Genomic DNA, 23,081 nt, shown 5'->3' on the forward strand with positions numbered 1-23,081 from the left:
TCATTTCATAAGAATAATTCTTTGCAGCCTGCATCAAAGCAGTCAGAAGACTGATGACTAAAAAGAAAATCACTGAGAATCTACAGAATTTGAGAAACAGTACATTATAGAACCATTCACCAAAGTAAACAAAGCAATCTTTAAGAACATTAGATAGACAACCTTGATATATGTAGCATTATTGGTTTGTTATAGTGGTCATCTCTCAGTGAATTCCTATGGATGAAGTGATTATGAGGTAAAATGCAGTTAAGTTCATTTGTTGTCTTCTGAACAATGCACATTGAGAAAATCTGATATAAATGTAAATTTAGCTGCTAGCTACAGTCAGTTATTATCCAAACTTTCTGTGCTGTCATGACTTTCGATGAGTGGTAAGTGTTTAATTATGATCCAGATACATAGCAGCAACCTTCTTCATTGTAGATATCATTAGACACAAGGCTAAAGAAAATATTGGATATCTTTAAGTCACATTTCAGTAATAAATTGTTCACAAGGAACTTTTTTCCTTCTTATTCAGAAATGGGAAAATTGCAATTGTTGCTTTTGAGCTTGAAGGGACATCCTTTGAGTTGGAGTGAAGATAGGGATATAAAATAAGTTTCCTGGCTTTCAAAAGAATTTGCTGGACCTGTGAATAGTGTTTAGTAATACAATGAGAGTTATTATGTGCAAATGTTGTGTATTGTAGATTAAAGTGGAACTGGTATTATTCCTTACATCATTCATATACATTATGTCCTGCACTAGGTATCTTTGAAGAAAGGGTAGGAAGATGAGGACTTGACTTCAGTTTCATACTTGGATGCGTCCCGAGTGCCTTACAGAAATTTAGATTGTTGAATTCACATAGCATATCCTGCAATACACACATTAAGTACAGGGTGTCTATAAATGAATATCTGGATTTTAAGGATTTATAATATTTATTACATTAAACTTAGTTATAAATGATATGTTAAATGAAACAGCAACTCACAGTTTTACCAAGACCCTTATAATGTTCAGTGTGAGGTCTATTTGTTACATGGCACACATCAAGTCTATAGCCGAGGTCTTCCCAAACATTGACAAGTGTGTCTTCAGAGATTGTAGCAATAACTGCTTCAATCCAGTTTCTTAATTCAGGGGGGTCTGCTGGTAGCAGAGGCACATATACTCGATACTTTATGAAGCCCCAAAGGAAAAAATTGCATGGCGTTAGGTTGGGTGAATGTGGAGGCCATGCAAAGCAAGCCCTGTCATTGGGCCCCTTGCGGCCTATCCAGCGCTTGGGCTGTAGACTTGATGTGTGCTGTGTGACAAATGGTGCTCACATTGAACATTTATAAGGTTCTTGGTAAAACTGTTTGAGTTGCTCTTACATTTGACATATCATTTACAACTGTAAGTTTAATGTAATAAATATTATAAAGTGTTAAAACCCCGATATTCATTTATAAACACCCTGGTCATACCAGTGAAAGAAGTATGTCACATATGGTAAAGACATTTCAGACATTACATTACTCATCTTGGACTCCAAACTTCCTGGAGCCAGTTCGGTGCCATCCACTAACCCACCATCCACTAACCCACCCCTTGTGGGAATGGCTTTTTATTTTCTATCCTCATCTGATGTTCACCTGTACCTCTTCATCTTGTACTTTCTGGCCTCTTGCATTATTGGCATCTTTGTGTACCAGATATCACATGCATCTAGCTTACCTTCAGTTTTCTTTGTAATCCATGTTTCATTTTCACACTTCTCTCTACGCTAGACTGTCATTCAGAAATTTCAAAATATATATCAACATTTGATATTTATGCCAGTAGATTCAATTTATAAAAACTCTTCTGTCTCTGTGCCCATTTGCTGCTGCCGTCTTGTTTGATACTTGTCTAACAAATTACATGATTCTTTCACTGTGTATTTATTCCAAATATGGTGTTTCACTGTTCACTGTTCTCTTTCGTCATCTGTCATTTAATAGAAGTTGTTTTTCCTAATCCATTGATGATACGTTAACAGAAGCATTTTTATACCATTATCTGGTAACTTGGGCATACCCAGTGAGGAGTAGGGAAAGGCAGCTGCTATCCTAAAAAAAAAAGTTCACGAACCGAACTCGCATCGTGCCCTATTAGACAGCCAGATGCCTCAGTACACTGTCAGTTTAAAGAAAGAAATACATAATACTACTTCGTAATTCACCATGCAACTAACATAAGCTTCCCCCTCTCTGCCCCAGCTCAGGTTATGGGCGAATTTTTGCCATTTATTGAATTAAATGTATCCAAGATGGCTCTGCTGTGTTTCACCACAATCTTGATGCTCACCATATCCTTCAGTCATGCAGCCGGCTGTAACTTCTCATAAAACCATATTTTCTAGACCTGAATTTGGGACACATTAAAAAATTTTGATACTGCAAAAAAATCACAATTATATCTAATAAATGCAAAATATCCCTTTATTTTGTTACAAAAGTACATTAACTAGAACTAATAATCTAGTAACAAAACATACTGATACAGGTGAAATAAGTATCTAATTAGGGATGAATTGTTTCACAGTTGTTATACGTGGGACGAGTGGGTAATTGGAATTACTTTTGGGGGGGGGGGGGGGGGGGAGGACAGGTAGTATTCTTAATTATCAAGTGTACAAGTGTATCTTCTATATTACCTCCATTCAAATTATACGATTTTATGTCATCTTCTACCCAACTATCGATAATAGTTGTGTATGAGTTATGCAAATAGTTGCAGTGTTATCCATCTCGTGAGGAAGATGTGCTTTGTTGTGCTCCACTTTTTACATAATTTTAGTGAGATATACTAAAGAGTTTACAGTGTTCATTTTTTTCACAATAGTTGGGAAGTAGTCATGAAACTAGCTGAGTGCAAAAATCTGCACATTTTTATCTATTTTCACCAAGCACTGTATCAGACATTACATTACTCATCTAGAGCTCCACACTTCGTGGACCCAATTCTGCAAATACTGTTCTCAGGCACAAGAGAAGCTGGTTGATGTCTGTAAGCAAGTGGAATGCTGAGTGTCACAAAAAAAAATGTATTTTTGCTATAACAGAAGTTTTAGTTGATGTTTCTGCTTTCTACAATTGTAGCAATTGTATTCTCATTCAAAGAAAAGCTTGTTCACACCAGACTTCATTGTATATCTGTGCAAGTAAAGGTATATTTTTGTTAATTTCCCAAACTAAAAGTTGCACATAATGTATCTTGTTAATCAGCGTATGTGATTTACAGTTACTGTAGTGTATACTGTAACTAACATATTGTTTTGCATTTAATTTTTCCTTTCAACAAGAGTGTATATTATGTACATGTATCATAAATTAACCCAATTTTCGAGTTTATGAATGACCATAACCACAAAAAGTTTCAAGGTATTGGTAATTTTTATTGTGGGTTTTTCTGTGTTTCTAATCGAAATCTCTTTTTGGGTATTAATCACTTCAAGTCTTCAAGGGCTCTGGTGGTACTTCTACATCAACAGTCCAGAAATTAAGAGAAAATCAGCACGCGTAGTTTAAAGTCATTTGTTTACTTCTTAAAACATTGTTCCAACTGCATTGCAACCCCACTGTGACTGAAGATCTCAGCCATGGAAGGAGTTAGTTGTTATTCATAAGCAAGTAGGAATCATTCCATCTGCTGTCAGATGCTTGGGAGCTGCTGCAAATGCATGTGTTTGGAGGGGTACCAAGAGGCATGTACCAGAGATACCAAATGTACCTCAGATCTGTCACTGCTCGTCCACTTAACTGTGAGTGGTGAGTCAAACTCTGGGCAATGCACTTAGACAGGAAACATTGGCCAGAGAAGAACTCCTGGTGTTAACACCAATCTCCCCAACCAACTGAAACTGAACCAGTGAGTCTCACTTCACTTGTCGGGAAATATATTGTCCCCCATGTCAACGGTAGGCAAACACAAAAGGGTAGGGGTTTGTTAATCACCATCAGTTCAAACATCGCACTAATAATGGTGCACCTTACGGAAATGACAGCAAGGGATGGAAAGGAACACCAGGTGCACTCGCGTCTGTGGAACCTCATTCAACATATTGAAGAGGCTGCTCTAGCAGTCATTGAACGAAAAGGATGCAACCAAATGCAGATTGGAGCACACGGAACACATTATGCCTCCTGTCATCTGAGCTCCAAGGTCATAATTGGATCATTTCAGCCATTATCAGAGGAAGTTGAAGGTACTAACCTTACTTGTGGAGTATCAATGAAGCTCACAGTCTGCATTCTTGCCCCCCCCCCCCCCCCCTCCCAGAACTTATTGTGGATCCCTGGTTCTGAGTCGAGTGTAAAGTTTGAATGAGAGATTTTGAAGGTTCCGTGACAAGCTCGACTCAAGCTTCCTACACTTGGGCTATGTAGTTGAGAAATGTAGAGTCTCCCTAAATAGGTCAGGTGTGCACTAGCCACTAGAGCCTACTACACAGGTAGCTGACTGTTTGTAGGATGTATGCAAGGGTGTTTTAGATCAGGCGAATCTCTATCTAGGCAATAGCTGTAGGAAACCCGAAAGTATCGGTATAAGGTAAGAAAAATGCTCCCTACAAATGAGATCATTAAAATCCTAGTAATTAATTGCCGAAGGATTAGCAGAAAACTTCAACCGTTTGAATCTAGCTTGGGAAAACTGCCATAAATGTTCATTATTTCTAGTCATTACACGAATAGATACACGTAGTAGATACACGATTCGTATGCTGATCACAAAACTATGTGAGTCACAACTTCAATCATTTATCATCTACATCTCTATGGAATCAGGTTTAATAAATAGTTATATGTATGGCAAGAATATTTTTTTGCCTGGTAAAATTCCCTCTATAGGTATGACATGGTGACTCACAGGAGTAGTTGTTTGGATAGAAGTCTGAATAATGTATAGCACTTCGGAGCAACATTCACTTATTTCTGTCACTATCAACCTTAGCTTGCATTACTGTGAATGTATCAACAAATTTAAACCGTTACAGATTCAATTATAAATCACACATATGTAGTCCCTAACTGTGTGTTACTTCTGATTTTGTTTACGAATACGTGAACATGCTGAGCACGTCTGTTAACTATGATTGACTAGGTTGTCATCTGCGCCGAAAAAGCTGTTCGCACCGAACCACACAGTCTTTACTAAAGATTGTCTTTATGCTTCATTCAAAGTGGCACAGGCAACAGTTGCCAGACACCATTACCAGAGGTAACCAGATAACATCGGCCGACAGCTAGGTCACAGTAAGTCCGATCCCATTGTTGGTTTATGGTGGGCTGAAGGTGGTTAGACTATAATCGATTCTGCGTGAAGTAGATTAGATTTTAACCTTAGGCGGACTTCGAGATGATTGCTGCATTACTACTTTAGCTATCCAAAAGACATTGAATTCATGTGAATGACTTGCATCAGTCTTGAAAATAAAGTGAAGACTGCACACTCTGCCCTCAGTTATAGGAATAACTGATAAGTTTTAAGAATATATTAGATGAAAGGAGAAACTTCTATTACATAGTCCTCATGGTTCGTGGTGAAAGTGAAAAGCAAGATTACACACTGTTTTGCTGTATTTATGTCAAGTTGTGCAGACATATGCCAGTTGACCTTAAATGACTGTCATTCAACTTACATGTAGAAACTCGCATACCACATTTGCAAACCACTTCATGACAGAACTACCATGCTGCTGGCATAAAAATGCCGATAACCAGTAATAATTTGTAGACAGTCAATACCACTTACAACAACCCAAAAAAAGATCCACTACAGTAATAAGCATGAGTACGCCATGATTCTCCCTTGAACAAATTGTTTTTGAGGTTATAATTTTTATAATTTTTGAGGTTATAATTTTAGGTGTTACACCTAAAAATTTCTGATAAAGATTTTGCCTACTTTGTGGTTTTCCATAAATCTGCGATTTCAATCCATAGATTACGAACCATGTCCCAATTATATTTTTCATCCTCAGTATGCCACGAGTTCACTCTTTCATGGACTAAACTTATCAGATTCTCTCAGTCCATATTCTGTGTGCGAATATCAGTCAGTTTGACGGAAGAAAACAAACTAATTTGAATTCACTGATTGTCGTCAGATGTCTGTACGTTCGGACTATGAGATAAGCTACATTGTGACAGCGCACGTAGTTGCGTTCTAAGTTTTAGAGATTGGCCGTCTTTGGCCGATGTCAGTCGTCAGTGGAATCAATAGATATTGGTGCCACTGTGACCGCAACCAAACATTATTAGACTTCCGTTCTTATGACACAATAATGTTAACTGAAGCAAGCACTAACTCTTCGCGTAAGCGCATAATATTTAAAATGGCTTCGTTGTCTTATCTATAAACTGGTTCACACAACCCCATTAGGGAAATATATTGCCAAATGGGAAATCCAAACCACTGTGCAATCGACGCAAAGCATGTGTGAAAACTCATGATTAAGTGCTAGCAGCTAGGAATAGTAATAAAGACCTTTCTAGATCTCGTTACCCTCTGATCCAGCACGCAACGCCAGTAATAATGTTACATTCGTTAAAAGAATTGTAGACGGTAATTTCTGGTTTTGGAGCACGGTGAATAATTCTATATGAATAATGCAATTTACGTGTAGATTTTCTCATAGGAATACATAGCGCGGTTAAATAAGTTTTCTTGTCACGGCTGCGTTATGAACATGTGGACCGAAGACGTCAGACTTCAGAGATCTCTCGAAAGATACTGCAGGGTTAACTTGTGTGAGTAGAATTGAAGGAAACGAGTGCTCCTGTAACAGTTGCTTGGCCTTCACGCCGTTAATGCACAAACACTGCCTAGGTGTTTGCCACGGCGCTGCCAGCTACGTGTCATTACCGTGTGCCATATTCATTCCAACTAGTGGCGGTCTACCTTTGTGGAGTTTAGTTACTGAACGCTGGTACATTCACCACATGTACTTGACATGCAGCGTGCGATGGATGCAAAGCAAATTTTGTGTTGGTATTGTAGGCTGGAATCGATTTTGCAAGCGTGATCAAAATATCGATTGTACGAGCGTCATTTGTTCTGCACATTAATGTTGTCTGAATCAGATGTTCAGCTTTCTTCAGTGTGCTCTGTATACTCGAAAGCGAGAGAGAGAGAGATTGCGATAATCTCAAGACCTCGATGAATGTGGAAGTAGGCGGAGTTGTTAAAGTTACCCTACTCCATTAATATGCGTGAATCCACGTACAGCAAAGGATTTGCGTGAATATTCTGGAGACATGGAATGGTTAGAAAACTTCCCAACGGGGAATTCCTGTCAAAGAATTAAGTTACCGAATGTTTTATCGACTGCCACTGTGTACGAGAGCTTATACGAGTAAGTGTCGACAGCTTAACAGATTTGATGGCTAACTGAATACAAGCAGTTTGATTTTGCTAATTGGGAAAATATATAAATATTTACGCGCTCTCCGTCTGATAAAGGTCAAATATCCTTCTCTTCAGTCAAGTGAACGAAATGACTAACTTCGTTGTTAATTATTGAGACACGAGTTAAGATTGTAACAACGAAAACTGCACAAATTTCCAACAATATTTGGAACAATAAACAGAACACTCAACTAGAAAATTCGAAAAGGTACCAAAATTAAAATTTACGAAACTCTTGTGATAATTTTACTGCTGTTTTGTATCGAAAGTTAGATAAACAAAAAGAAAATGCTAGGAAATAACAGGCAACAAATAAGAGATTCTTCAGGCGCGCGAAGAACGCCGCAGAGAGATTTTAATAAGTAATGAAGACGTTCGAAGTGAGTCGAAGGCGTATGCTAATGAGGAAATAACTGAATACAAAAAGAGGTGGAAACAACGGAGAATTGAGGACAAAATTAAAGACTACAAAAGAAAATTCTGAAGTGGATCCCGGAATACACACACATGGATCGACCAAAGAAACGATGGCTATAAACTTTGCCTAATCCCTGTAAGGCGACGAAGATTCCAAAGTATATTAAGTATTCCGGGTCAGTCCAGAACTTGTACTTCAGTCTACACAAAATCACCTTGTCACATTGATGAATATGGTAAAAATGGGCTAGCAACCTGACAACCCAGTCGTGGCACACTTGCTGTAAAGCATTTAGATGCTAGAGCATTAGATGAAAATGTTAGTTGGAGCTAAAATAAGGGAGCGATGGGAATTCAGTTTACGGAAAAACTTTTTTGGAGAGCATATAAACGTGATAGTCGTATTTCTGGAGTAAGATTTAGTTGTCGAATGCCCAGAATGCATTGATAGAGCGGCTTCGCGAACGTATTTTCTCATTCTTATGGAAACGTTACTATAAAAGTTTTACAGTATGGATCCACATATTATGCTTCCTAAGATAGTTCTAGTACACTAATCACGCCTATGTTCGCTTGTAACGAAACTATTTGATGAAGAAATTCTGTCTGTGAGTCGGGTTCTTCTTTGTGAAGTCAGCTTGTGTTGAGCAAGACAAAGGCAAGAATTTCCTGCTGCAACGAAATAAACAGTGCATTTTTTAGACCTATGTGTAGAACAAGTGACTGTCGCATCTCCATCTTGGACAAATTATGTTGAAGATAGTCTTCAAGTGGAGGCATTGTCATTTCGTTATCATAATACTCATATTATGGCGAAGAAAGCAACTGTAGTCGTCTTCTGGACAGTCCATATGTTTTACAGGATAGTTTCTACAGGTACTCTCTCATCTTCCAATTCCCGGATTCTGTTTTCCGATCTTGTAGGCTATACGCCAGTACCAAGAGCTGCTTGTAAAACACTATTGAAGTTACTTTTTACTAAAAGTAAAAAACAGCGATTGCTATCAATAACTGTGATGGTAGTGCCGTAACACAAATCTCCGTTTCCGTTTCGCATTTTTGTGTAAGTGGGAGTTTTGTCCTTTTTCCATTTTTTTTTTTTTTTTCGGACAGATGTACAAGATCCCTAACAGATGTATTAGTTAACAAATTTACTTCCTGGCTGAAAATCAGATGCCCTTACGCTACACCCACACAACTGTACACTTCCTTGTTAAATATTCGCTTGTAGTCACGCTAATTTGATTTCGTCACTCTGTCAATCGAAGGATCTGTTCTTGAAGGCCCTAGTTCCTTTGCGGCTGACTTTTCCCGGTACTTTACTTTCCTGTTCCCAGAAAGAGACTTTCACCCTACAGCGGACTGTGCGTTGAAACTTCTGGCAGATTAAAGCTGTGTGCCAGACCGAGACTCAAACTCGGGACCTTTGCCTTTCGCGGGCAAGGGCTCTACCGACTGAACTACCCAAGCACGACGCACGACCCGTCCTCACGGCTTTACTTTTCAGTTAGCATTTGAAATCGATTCAACATGGTTCATATTTTCATTGCACACGGAAGCCGATTCCTGCACTGTGGAAATGATTAAACTAAAGTAGTAATGTCTGCTAACATGGTCACTTGATTAGAATACGAATGAGGCGCTGAGATTCACAAGGGCCTAAAGCACACCGCCGTCGATCGCAAGTTTAAGTGAATATCAGAGAAACCAGTGATACATATTTTCGTGAATTTTCATGTATACAATGTGGACCTACAGCACAGATAAACCTGACTCGCCATAAGATAAACAGATTTCAGAAGCTCGAATAAATGCTACTATCTCACAATCGACGGTGATGTGCGTATGATTCTCTCTAGGGAAACTCCCCATCGCAATCCCCTCAGATTTAGTGTTAAGAGGGGCCCAGTGGACAGACAGCCCGTCAAAAACTGAACACAAATCAAGTATAAAAACAGGAAGCAGGTGTACTGAACTAGAAAAAAAATAAATAAACGAAAGAAAGCAAAACAGAAGTAGTGGCCGATCCAAGTTTAACAAGTGCATCGTGATTATGTGGACACGGTGTTGGACTGCAAAATGGGCGAGCTTTGTTCAAAGTTCCCTCGTGCCAATTTTTTTCTTTTTTTCCGCTTTATTCATATTTGTGCCTATGTCGTGCTGTAACGTCCGTTTGCAATAGTGAGGCGTAGAGAAGGGACCTATAATGAAAGCTGAACCTGCACAACCACTCTATTAGCAGCCGAAAGGAAGTGGCTTTCGAATGGGAACCGCAAACGCTTAACGACAAGTCGACCGAATCCTCCACCGGGAAACACGTCCGTCGTGTCATACACGACGTTAGTGACAGAACTTTTGTCATGTGAAAGGAATCTCTTATCGACGCACCTAATTTATATATTCTGGTGCGTGCGTGCGTGAGGCATGCCTCCGTGCCCGGTTTAGGTGTTCGTATAAATGTGAATGTGATCACTCGCAGGGAAATGATGGAAACATAGTAGTTGGTCACATAAGCTGCAACAAATGAACGCAACAGTTTCACAGTCGCACAGTTTTCCCTGTGTCTACTAAAACATTTGTTTTAACATTATTGAAATTACGTTCCGTTTCGAAAGTTTTGACTCTTGAAATCCTTTGTTGTAACATAGTTCACATCCGTTTATTTGTTGTTTTTATTTCTGGTAGACGTCCATGTGGTATCTCGTCTGCTTTCACTATTTATCACATTTACTGCCAAAACTACAGAACAAGACATGTCATCGTGTTGTGAAGAAGAAGAAGAAGAAGAAGAAGAAGAAGAAGAAGATAGCAAGAGGGAGCTTTGAACCCGGCTCGTCTATCTTGCGGTCAACACCATGATCACTTTTTTAACTTGGTTTTTATCACACCGACGGTATTATAGAGCTTGACCGCGTTAAAAATGTTAAAACTCTTACCATTAAAGTGCAAGTCGCCCGAGAGTGGCCAACAGCAGACTGACTACACTTTATTTCATTGTTAAGATCGTAATCGCTACAGGAGATGGACAGCTTCTGGCTTCTTACGGAGGACAACCGTCGATCACGTGAGTATTGTATCCGCGTGAAGTGGAGCCGCAGCCTTCTACGCTCGCCTTCGCCTCATGAGAAATCCCAGCTCAGTGACTGCTTCAAGCCGGTCTTCTGGAAGGGTAGTTTCTTTGTTTTCCGTTTCGTGTCAGGTCTGTATCCACTCTCTGGTTTCCCGAGTTTGGATTTCTCTGTTTATCTTCTCTTGCCAACGACGGTGGCGCTGTTCTACTTTTGTCAATGTTGCAGTTGTTGAGCTTGGACCGTTCACTGTTTCTATTTAGATTTTTTTCCACAGTGCAGTGCACCTTCTTCCTGTTTACATGCTTGATCTGTTTTCAGTTTTTGATGGTCTAGTGCACCTTCTTCCTGCTTACATGCTTGATCTGTGTTCAGTTTTTGATGGGCTACCCACTGGGTTGTCTTGTCACTAAATCTGAGGGGGGTGCGATGGGGAGTTCCCCGTGTCAGCGCTTCAAATGTATAAAATTCATAACTTAATATACCATAACTCATTCATAAACCCACAAAATAGGTTTACTGTCAGTATAACTTTAACATATACTGACGTCCGATCTAATTTTATTACAAAATCTAGTGAGTGAATTAGCGTATCCGTGGAGTGTGCTATCAACTAGTAGGATATAATCCGAACGAACGAGGATAAAAGTCTTCTAACTGAGTGGCAACGAAAAGCTGTTCATATCGTGAACCGTGCACGTTGTTTATCAAATCCCTATGTATCTGGCCCGTAAGGCAATTACCTAATGCGAGTTGCACATGCGCAAAAGCGCCTTAAAATGTGCACGACTGAAGCTGTGCCCACGACCCTGACGCCAAAGTTCACGGAGTCTAGAGGAACAGTAGCGCGATAGATGAAAGTGCCGCATCTCTCAGGTAGCAGCATTCAAAGAAAAATAACCAATAAATCCGCAAGGTGTCGAAAGTCAGTGTGTTCACGTGCTCTTGTACTCGTACTCAACAGCCGCCACTGGTCAGGAGCCCAGGAGAGGCTTTTCAGGGGATGTGCTGTTAGCAAATTTGCTCGCGTCGGTCGTCTGCTGTCGTAGCCCATTAACGCCAGATTTCGCCGCACTATCCTAACGGGTACGTTCGTCGCACGCCCCTCATTGATTTCTGGGGTTATATCGCGCAATGTTTCTTGTCCGTTAGCACTGAACAAATGCCGTTGCCCTCCGTCGTTAATTGAAGGCTGCCGGCCACTGCGTTGTCTGGGGTGAGATGTAATGTATGAAGTTTGGTATTCTCAGCACGCTCTTGACACTGTTCCGCGAATGCCTAGCCCTTTTATACCTCGGGTACGAGATACTACCGCTGGTGGGTATCGCTATCCATTCTTCTTGTCACCTCAGTGTATGTCCGGAGTGTAGCCTTCTGCGGAAGATAAACGTAGACGATAAGCATTTCAGACAAAAAGAGAATAGAAGGATTTGAAAGGTGGTGCTATATATCAGATGCGTAGATCGAATAGCTAATAAGGACGTATTGAATCGGATTGGGGAAAATCGAAATTTTTGGCACAACTTGACTAAAAGAAGGGATGATTAAGAATCAAGGAATGTTGCACTGGAAGGAAGTGTAGGGATAAAAGCTGTAGAGAAAGACCAAGGCTTGACTCTGGTGATCAGATTCAGTTTGATGTATGTTCCAGTAGTTACGCAGAGACTGAGGTTTGCACTGGATAAGCTAGTGTGGAGAGCTGTATGAAACCAGTCTTCTGATTGTCAACCAACAACAGCTACTACTACTACTTTTAGAAACGATAATTGTGAATTTTACTCTGGGGTTCGATTTGTTACGGCGAGCAAACGCCGGTGATGCAGTGTCGCTTCCCGTGAGAAATAAGTTAGCCATCTTAAAATGTTTCTATTGTGTTTGAAGCCGACGAGTTTGTATTTGACGCTCATGATCCGACGACAGTATCTGGGGTTAACTTTCATACACAGCGTAGCGCCGCCATGAAGTCAGCATAAAGCTGTAGTGGGTCATTAGCCAAGAAAGCCCGCTGTATTCTCTGCGCCAACTGCGCTGGCCCCACGCGGCTGCTCTCAGCTGCTCGGGGTCGACGGCCGCAAGTCCCTTTGTAGGTCAGGTCTGTGGGTCAGTCGTACCTTCTCTTCTCCCAGGCTCAGCCAGGGGCCGATGCTGGAACCGGCGCTCTCGTGAAATGGTAGCGTCTTCCGATCGTTGTTAGTGTAGCAAGCATTGTTTTGTATATGCTCTGAGTTCTTTTCTTCGTCCTCTTTGCCTCTCGACCTGGTGCAAGGTTTTCTAGCAGAAACCGAAAGAAGTTGAGGCATTTGGGTGGACTGGGGTTCGAATCTACGGTCTACTCTGTCTTAGGCTTTCCATAGTTGTCTTAAATCGCTTAAGTCAATTACCACCGTGGTGCCGTCATTGTCTGTTTACGTTTGTGCTCTGTCCCTGACCTCGCCGAAGTCGACCTACGATAAACCTCTTCCTTGTTTTTTTCCCTTCCGCCTCGTCACAGGGTTGTCACCTGCCTTAAGCGAAGGGTAGGTTAATAGAATCTGGTGTGCCTAAGGTAATTTTCTTACTAATTGCAGGATTGTATTTGTTCCTAAATTGTCATGCATGTGCCGATAATTCAGTGGGAAGATTGTGACTTTTAGATGAATATTTCGTGTATGACAATATCTGTCCTAAACTTTTTATTGCGCCATTTTACCTGAACGTGGTGAGAAAAAATGATGCATCTAATGAAGTTAAATAACACGTTGTGGGATTAAATTTTTTACTTTATGTAGTTTGTTATATTCTGATTTTGTTTTAGCGTGGTAATTAATTCAAATTGAGCTTGATCAAAATGTGGAACGTATTAATATAAACTATAGAAATAGAGCATTAAGTCCAGTGTTAAGTTCAATCAAAACTTAAGAGATGAGTTGTTTGTGTAACAAAACATAAATAATTATGTAGTGAGTCACATCCACTTACACTAAATGGCTCATACGACCCGGATACTCGTCCCTACCAAAATCCTCCGTCTTTGACAGTTTCATCACATACTAAAAAACTTATTGTTTCGAATCAATATTCCATATCATCTAGTTCATTGTAGTCGCACGATTTGGTCGGGTCTACCTCCGATTTAGATTTAGATGATAAAAATCCGAGTTCCTTATTTTTTATACATTTTGCCTTACCAGGATCTGCTTTCATCTTCGTAATTTTTCGTTGTTTTTGCGGTCTTCCTATTTTCTTTGGTCTTACATTTTTAAAATTTTTTAACGCCTCTTTATATCACGTATACGTCAAAATTGCGGTGTTGCTTTGTTACCGTATTTGCAACGATATAATTATAATATATACTTATAACATATCAGCTGTTGTGCGTCATATGGTCCACATTACATTGGCAGACTAATTAAGTTACAGAAAGCATCATATGTAGTCTGTTAAACAGTCTTATCTTTGGATTTAGAAACGTATCATAACTGTATCATACACGCATTTAATAATAAAATACACAATTGGTCGTACCTCTTTCATCATATGGCAGTTCTGGTGTTTAGCTTGGGTGTGTGGCTCCCGGAAAACCGTCGATATCGAAACATTTATAGTTCTGTGCATCTTCGTTGTGTACTTTCCTACAGAGGTCCGCACTTAGGCTTTATAACTTCACTGTTTAAAAAGTTTAATAGATGCTACTCCCATTTTAGTGACAAGCTACATGTTTCCCCAAACTACACATGGATTGTCTGTAATAGCGCCAGTAGCCCTGCCAAGACCAATCACTCTACAGTTGGTTGTTACGACCGTTGGGGCAAATCCAATGACAATGCTAGTGACAGGAACAAAAACTAAGTAATCTGTGTCTGCAAAACTACTTGGCAGAAAAGTCGAAATGTATAATTTTTTCCTGAATTTGCTTGGGTGAAGAAGTTTAAGGGAGTAGAAGGCGGGTTTGTGCAGTTTTCTTTGCATGTCCGGTGGAGCACGGACCGTAGAGCATATGTTTCTATGGAGTGAGCACAGCCTACTGCACATGTTCTCAACATCAAACCGGGCTAGTTACGTGATTTTGGGACGACGCTGATTGTAACCATTTTGCTACAATATCGAAACTTGAATATTATACGTATTCGCCTTCCTTTATATGAATTTCTACACGTCTTAGTAACAGATGTAGTGCGGTATTGTTGTTGCTACGGATATAAGGAGATGTATTTGGTAGGAGGACCAGTATATTGCACGCCTAATGTATAACTGTAAATGTATTCATATGATGAACTTTATTTCAAGACTCAGTATTATAAAGTGTTGTACTGTAAAGCTAATTGCTGCGATTTTTTGGCCGTGTGCTTACGAGACAGGCGCTAGATTTGCACGTGTGTTGCAGTAAACTGCCAATCAATGTATACACATTCGTGCTATGTTCATACCAGATAAAATTTCTAGAATACAGTCCGATTAATTTCCTCCAATTTACGCAGGTTTTGAAACCATCGTGTGTATTTAAATACTTACGCATGAGAAAAGTCCCCTGCATTATGTGATTTTTGTGTTCTGTTTTCCCGAGAGATGAACAATGAGTCAAAAATTGAAAATAATAAAGAACAAACGAGTAGTATGATAAGCTTATTTCCTGTAATAATTTCATAGTTCCAAATGCGCTATTTTTTCGTGAGATTAAGGCGTTCTGTACACTGTCATTGTGACGTAATTCATTAAAACTGATTCGACACTATGAAAAGTACAACACAAAACGTAAAAAAATATTGTTGGCGGTCGCTTCTTTCATTACTTCAAAACTCGAGCTTTGATCTTCTATTTTATTTGTTCGTACATAGTGTATGGTTTTACTTTTCTGATGAGGTGCTGAAATTTTTTTTTAGATGTTTTACTTCTCAGTAAAAAAGCTTAAGAATGAATATAGAAAAATGGAAAATAATGGTGTTAAAATGGTGTAAAGCGCTTACTTATTGCAACGATTTCGGACTTTCAAGTGCGTTGTTTTGTTGTGACAGTTCGGCGCCCTATATAGTGTTATTGTAGCGTAATTAATTAGCACAAAGATTCGATAGTATGAATAGGTGCACCAGAAAACGCAAAAAAGTCACACCTCTCTGTAGGCGAAAAAAAAACGGAAAAAAGGGAATCTTAACATACAAACACTCCTACAACCAAGTAAACTTATTAAATTGCGATATACATTAAAAGAACAGAAGATTAAAATTTTGGCATTTCAAGAAACACGAAGGACGGACAGGAACAACATGAATTTCGGTAATTTTCGTCTTTTTAAAAGTAAAACTGATAAAAGAATATTTAATCATGCACCACATTTGGGATTTGCTTTTGCAGTCTCCAAAAACAAAATTCAATAACGGAGGTAAAACCCATTAATAATACACTAATGACAATTTCTCTTAAACGCGCAAATAAGGCATACACCTTAATTAATGCCCGTTTGGCAGTCAATGAGGATAACCGTTAAAAACCTGAAGTAGTTAATGAAGCTTGGGAAACATTAGAAAGCATTATCTCGAGAATTCCCTCACACCATGTTAAAATGTAATGAATGTTTTTAATGCTCAATTAGGTAAAGAGAAACAATATAAGAAAACTTCGGTTGGATTTCCTGCACATAAATGGACAAACCAAAATGGTGAAAGACTCGTTGGAACGTGCAAAAATTTCACCTTTAAAATCATGTCAACTCAAGATATATGTAGAATACAAAGTTTCGCGGTACTTCTGAAGGTTATCTGTCTGTACCAGCGAAGTAAAAACACTCAAAACGCGCAATGCGGGCTAAAATGTGGCCGTCGTAAATTCGACTCACTTGAACTGTAGGGGATTTTGCGGACAGATTTGTCGTTTTGCGCATCCTAATGCTCATCGCTCCATAGATATTTATACTGTATGGCACGGACTAGAGACTATAGTGATTCGCCAGTTGTAGAGAGGATAATCGTAGTCTAGAGGAACCGGCGGATTCATGATCAGAGAAACTGTAAGGTTTTTATTCTGCTGCCCATTAACTACTATCAGGCTTTTCTCGGCGTTAAGGTGTCTGTGTGGATCAATAGTTAGTGATCGGCTGGAGACAGCACGTGGTGTTTTGCCATTCAGTCCAGTGGTTGCATTGTTGATTTTCTTCGCTGTGGGTTTCAAGCATCTTTAAGTGGTGTAACAAGCTTGTCTCGCGGGTCTAAGCGTGATCCTTGCATAGAATTTTCCGAATTTGCATAGGACTTTACAATGCATGACTTCACACGCGATTGTTGTCACCAAACAAAAGATCTAATTGCAGCATTTTTTATTCTGACCGGCGATGTGCTTAATGCAGTTCTCCACAACAGGTGTGGACATAGAAATTTTTACGTCTTTCCACAGAATAGAACATAGCGTGTGGCCGATATTCTGAAAAAAAAAATATCGGAAGTACTGGATAAATTAGTTAAAAACTTTTCGAAGTGGCTCTGATTGGCATTTAACCATTACAGAAACGCAAAAAAATTGTTTGATGGAGTTGTCAAAAGATAGGGCGTTGTTATGGACGGCTGTTCTAAAAACATGTGACCACGTGTTGCTGGCGGAAATATCGTAATGAGAAGACATTAAAACGTACACAAGCACGCATTGTACGGTTTGAATTACAGTAACCAACTTTTCAGGTCGTTGACTGTATCCGTCAGTTTTTTATGCTATTTGTCATAATAGGCTTGTACGCAAAGGCGGACGCTATTCAGTCAGTAACTCCGACGGACGACCTCATCTAACACAACTGATGGAAGCGCACCGATGCCCTCACCTTCCTTTTTTTCGTCATTTTGAGGAGGTCGGAAGCCGTTTAACGGGGAAAATAAAATCAATGGAAAACACCATAGTTTCATTCATAATTATATAATTTAGGTAGATATTAGCGACGGAAAAGGAACTAGTGCTGTTTGGTTACTGTCCGCTTGCCGTGGCAAGCGATGCTATCTGTGCTATAATAATAATAATAATAATAATAATAATAAGTCTATTTGGCCAGAAAAATCACACGATGTCACTGGGCTGCGATATCCAAGATCGTTGAGTCAGCAGACCGCTCTCCTGCCTCTGTCGGCTGTCCTGACCTTGGGACCCCTACTTCTCATTCAAGTTACTCCTCAATTGGTAGAACGAGGCTGAGTTGACCTCGTTCCAGTTCTACCACCAAGAAACTGTTCCTGGTAGTACCGGGAACTGAACCAACGTCCTCCGCATGGTAGACGCGCTGACCACTGAGTTACATAGGCGGAAGACAGTAATAATTAATAACAATTTCCTGTGGCACTGTGGACAAATGCGTGTCCCTAATCTACCCCATTTACAGAACCGGGCAAAGAGGACGTTTTGATCTTTAAAAAAGTTTATTTGCTTTATTCTGATAATCGCTATTTTCAGACTAATTTTTTTCACTTTTAAAAGAATTTATTAATTAGTGGTACATTCATTTTATTTAGCAAGACGTTACGTCGTTGCAAGTAAAAGAACTAGTGTAGCTGAACTCCGATAATATCAGCCTATATATTGTTTTAGTACCTTCGTAGTTTCCTGAAAAAGTTCTCAGTGTAGGGTAAATACTAGCACTTCCGAAACATTTGCAGACGATCAAACTGGCCGTTAACAGAGAGAAAAGGGGCAAGAATCCAAAACTTGTTAAATCTTGTACAGTGTCTCATGCAACAATTGGTACGCAGTAGACTGGTTTAGATATTGCCACTTACGAAAATCCATATCCTGCGCTGGAATAATGCAACTTCTGTTATGCTTCGAAGCTCTCAAAAGAGCATCTATGTAATCAGTATGGGTATTGTATAGATATTCTCGATCATCAGTCTCACACAGCTCCTGAAATCGATTTAAGCTTGTATCGGTGTGTTTGGATTCTGTTTCACGCGGTTTTTTCAGTCGTGATACGCACTGGTTTCTGCATAGTTAATGAGTATGAAACAGTGTGTCGTAATAGAACTTCTCGAGTGAACCGCAGTTTCTGAAGTGCATGTCTTTTTATGCGACACATTCGGCGTCTGGTCCAACATTTCAGATCTCTTGTCTACACTTCATCAAGAGCGAGCTGCTGCTGGAGAGCATAGGATGGAACACGGTAGGGCAGATGGCACTGCCCTTTGATACTGTAGATCGGATATACATGTCTCACTCTAGTCGTTGATAGGCGCCCACTCCAGACAGGACGGACATGACTGTAGTGGAAAGATTCAGAGTAGCTGACTTGGAGTGCACACAGGTTGTAATCTTGTTTGTGCTGTTGAGAATCGAGGCGGGAGAAGGACTGAAAGCTGATGCCGAACCATAACTTGCTGCCCTCGAAACACCACAGGGGGCTGTCAAGCCTAACGTCGTCTAACTTGCTTAGTGTGTCATGCGTCCTCGCTCCCGGAGAAGTAACTGAAGGGCTTGGAATGTAACTCCGGTCGCTGACCCAGACTGATGGTCTGCGCACTTAATTGAAAGCTACAAGCCAAGAATAAATGTTAACTGTTTTTTAGCAATAGGTCAGTTTCTCTTGTCATCCATTTGCAGCACATGTAGAAGGTGCGTCTGAAAATCTCGACGAATAGTCTCAGAAAATAAAGAAAACAAGAGTTGCAAACGAAATACCTTTACTGGCCTTCATAGTAATCACCATTAGCTACAATATCGGTTATAGAGCTGTTGGAAACTGCCAGCAAACGCTTGTTGTGAAATGGCTCCATCACCTTTGTCACGCACTGTTAGATATCCGCATCATTACAGCGGCCGGCCATTGCAGTTCACACCACCTGGAAACACTGGACATATCAGCCTCTGGATGATTGTTTTTTTTTTTTCTGTGCGTATGAAACATATTGTCGCACTATCTGCAGCTATGACTTAAAGCACGGCCGGTTTCACGATATACTCCATCACATTCCATCAGTTCTCATAACTCCAGTACACCAGTATGCATTCTTTAAGAGTCCGAACGTCCTGCTCGATCTGCAACCTCCAAGGAATTCGCCTTCGATCTTACTAGTGCGAACCTCTGTGATAACTGTGGTGCACCATTTTTCATTCGGTGTTTGTGGTGCAAGTTAATGGTTCGTTTTGAACATTCCTTGAATGTCGACGCTATCCATTTTGTGAAGTGTAATCATACATCCCATAGATTTATGCACCTGCCGGACAGTCATTTTCTGTGGCCCACTTAATGCACATGGTGAGTCGTTAGCAGCTAATATTTTTCTATTCGTAATTGTTAACACTACAGTTTCAAATGAGCCTTACAAAAGATTCAACTCGCGAACTTGCACAGGGAAAGGGTTTCTTGTTAGAGAAACAGTTGACAAATTTCGTATTTAGGATAGTTGAGACGCATGATGGTTAGGAAGAGAGAGAAACAGAAAAGTAAAAACATTCAAAACCAAACATCCGAAGTGCATCAAAAGGATAGTTTACTCTCTGTGTGCGTTACCAGCTCGAGTTAGGGCCGTGAACTGCGGGTTTTGAACTGCATGTTACCCGTGGAGCAATGGAGAGATGCGTGATGGGAATTACTATGACAGACTCGAAAACATATTGAGAAGATTAGAGTTGGAAATATGATTATAAATGCAATAAAAATTAAATGAATGTGAATGATGCAAGTAGTTTCTCGAATGCATGGCGGATGGATGAAGTAGTAATTCCCTATATTCATAGAGATAATAGAACACGGAGAACACGACCTAATGGAACATCGGTGGATGGCATTAGAAAACATACACGAACAATTTGGGCGATTGTAACTGAGGACAATGTGTGGGTAAACCCTGGAACGAGTCCTTTTATCCAGCAATGCATTTGAAATGGCTGGTCCTGATACGACAACCTGTAAGATACAGTAGTGAATCAGACCCCTTAGCTAAGCAGTGCTTACGTTGCCACATTGCGTTCTCCGCCACTGGTAATAAATTTGTGAATGGTGATCACGCAATGATTTACTTAGATTGGCGGTGGAAACCTCAAAATACTGCTGCTGCAACACCTTATTGGAATTTTATGCTCCAAATATTCCACGAAGTGATGAGTTTCTTGCCAACACGATGCTCATTGTTCTGTTTTTGCCCATCCATTCTTTGTAATAGTCAGCGATTGCCGTATTTAAACTGTGCAGCATAACAGTTGTCATTTGCGAGAAACGTAATAGCGAGCGCCGCCTTATGTTGACTCATGTCTCGGAATGTGCATCGTATGGTCGTTCACAGCAGGACGACGCCACAAGAGAGAAATTCATAACAACGCAACGGCGCGTGGGAGACATTGCATTATACATCGGCCATTGTGTAGTTTTCTGCGGAGTTCGCGCAAACTGGAGCAGCTTCGAATGATCTCATGCTGCACTTACACATGAGCGACAATCGGAGACAGTAATTACAGCCTCTGTCTTCATCTCGTCTCTCTAAGCTGCCCAAGTAATGGCTGTAATGTTCTCAAATATATCAGGTATTTCTTGTACTTGCACAGAATATAGGACACCCAGCAAAGTACAAAACGTATGGAAACAGAGCGCTGTAAGAACAAGTGCGACTTCAGGAACATGGGACCATTACTAGTATCTGCATTCTACTGTGTATAGGACTTACAATTTATCGCAAAGTACCAACGCTTTGTCGTATTTCGACAGTGTCTCGGACTGCAAAATAAGTCACTGATCACAGGCAGTATGTAATTGACTCAAGAAACTGTCCATTCATCCATCTATTATGTTTCTTAATCGACGAAACTATAAACAAAATTTTATATTAGTTGGTCAATGCACGTTTAACGTACAATGAGATACTTAAAACGACACTCAAATAGACGTTTTGGGAGTAACTTAGTCTGAATTTTGAGCACCTGGTTAATGACTGGCGCTTACGTAAGTGCCAACTTTACAAGAAAGTTTGTCGCCTTGGCTAGGGGCAGCAAGCCGACTTTATAAGAAAACTCGAGCGCCAAGTCTCAAGTTGTTCAGGAGTAAGAGACACTGTGTTGGCTTTACGATCAGAACAATGCTTTTTGTACAGCTAATTTAATTCACTACCAGCAATCATTTGCAATGATAACAAACTTTAGTAAATAGGATTATTCCTTAATTCAGTGTTGAATCGTTCCCATTCTTGTGCATTTATATTGTCAAGACGCTAGTACATTAATAATTATCTAAACTGGAGGATTGATTAGTTTTATGGTATCGAAAGCCCATGTTTAGTTGTCTCCAGTAAACCTTGTATCAGTTACGTGCTTCTGAACTGTTTTTAGTATTTACTCGTAAAAATATTAATTCATACTTAATAATAACTGTCACTCAGATCTTAAGCAGCTCCCTTTCGAAAGCTGGTTTTATCCAGCATTGTGGGTTTGGTTTGTTTGTGCAGGCTCACGATGTTTCACATCGTTACTTGCAGTGATTTGATGTTTGAGGATTGTTTGCTTTAAAACACTACGCCTACGCTGCTTGTGAAGATAGTACGCAACGTTGGAACGGTTCTTATTTTAGAAGTAAATTTTTCCGACTGAGGAGTCTAACTTGGATCTATTCCGTTGTAGTATACATTCTACCGAGCCACCAGAGCAGCTCCACGCGTCGATATAAAGCTTCACATTGCCGGCACTTCCCTCCTTTCTGTGGCAAGTCATTGTATGGAAGAAAACTAGTGTCTGCGTAAATGTGTGAGGAAAATAACAGTACCTTCAGGTTGCCTCACGTCAGCACCTGTAACGCGCAAACCAAGTATTTTCCGATTTCTCGCGTACCGCCCTTTCCTCTTCCTAACGCCAATAGCAGATGTCCGCAGCTAGTCATAAAGGGCAACGAAAGAAAACGACATAGATGGGGAAAGAATGAGTAAACTGTTTCATTATTTAAAAAATAATCGTCATAACCTGATAATGAACGTATCATATTGTGAGACAACACGGGCTATGCCTTCATGGAAAAATTTTTGCGGTTGCTTACGGAACCATGATATACCCAGGCGTACATCTCTTCGTCCGAAGCAAATCGACGGCCACGAATCTTTTCCTTCAGGGCTCCAAAAATATGGAAACGGCATGGGGAGATATCGGGACTACATGAAGGATTATAAGGGCTGCCCAGCGAAAGTTGTGCAGCGTAGTCGAAACAATTTTGACAACATGTAAGCGGGAATTATCCTGGGACAGAATGATGTT

At 40.1% G+C, this 23,081-nt stretch overlaps 2 protein-coding genes across 4 annotated transcripts in view; one reads left to right on the forward strand and one right to left on the reverse strand.

The window, feature by feature from the left end:
* The window catches only part of LOC126203252 (rabankyrin-5), a 621,526-nt gene that overhangs the window by 131,223 nt on the left and 467,222 nt on the right, over positions 1–23,081 (forward strand). The window lies entirely within an intron of this gene.
* The window catches only part of LOC126203254 (uncharacterized), a 140,498-nt gene that overhangs the window by 8,171 nt on the left and 109,246 nt on the right, over positions 1–23,081 (reverse strand). The gene's annotated exons all lie outside the window — the stretch shown is intronic.

The sequence above is a fragment of the Schistocerca nitens genome, chromosome 9 (genome assembly GCF_023898315.1).
Source record: "Schistocerca nitens isolate TAMUIC-IGC-003100 chromosome 9, iqSchNite1.1, whole genome shotgun sequence".
Taxonomy (NCBI): Eukaryota; Metazoa; Arthropoda; class Insecta; order Orthoptera; family Acrididae; genus Schistocerca; species Schistocerca nitens.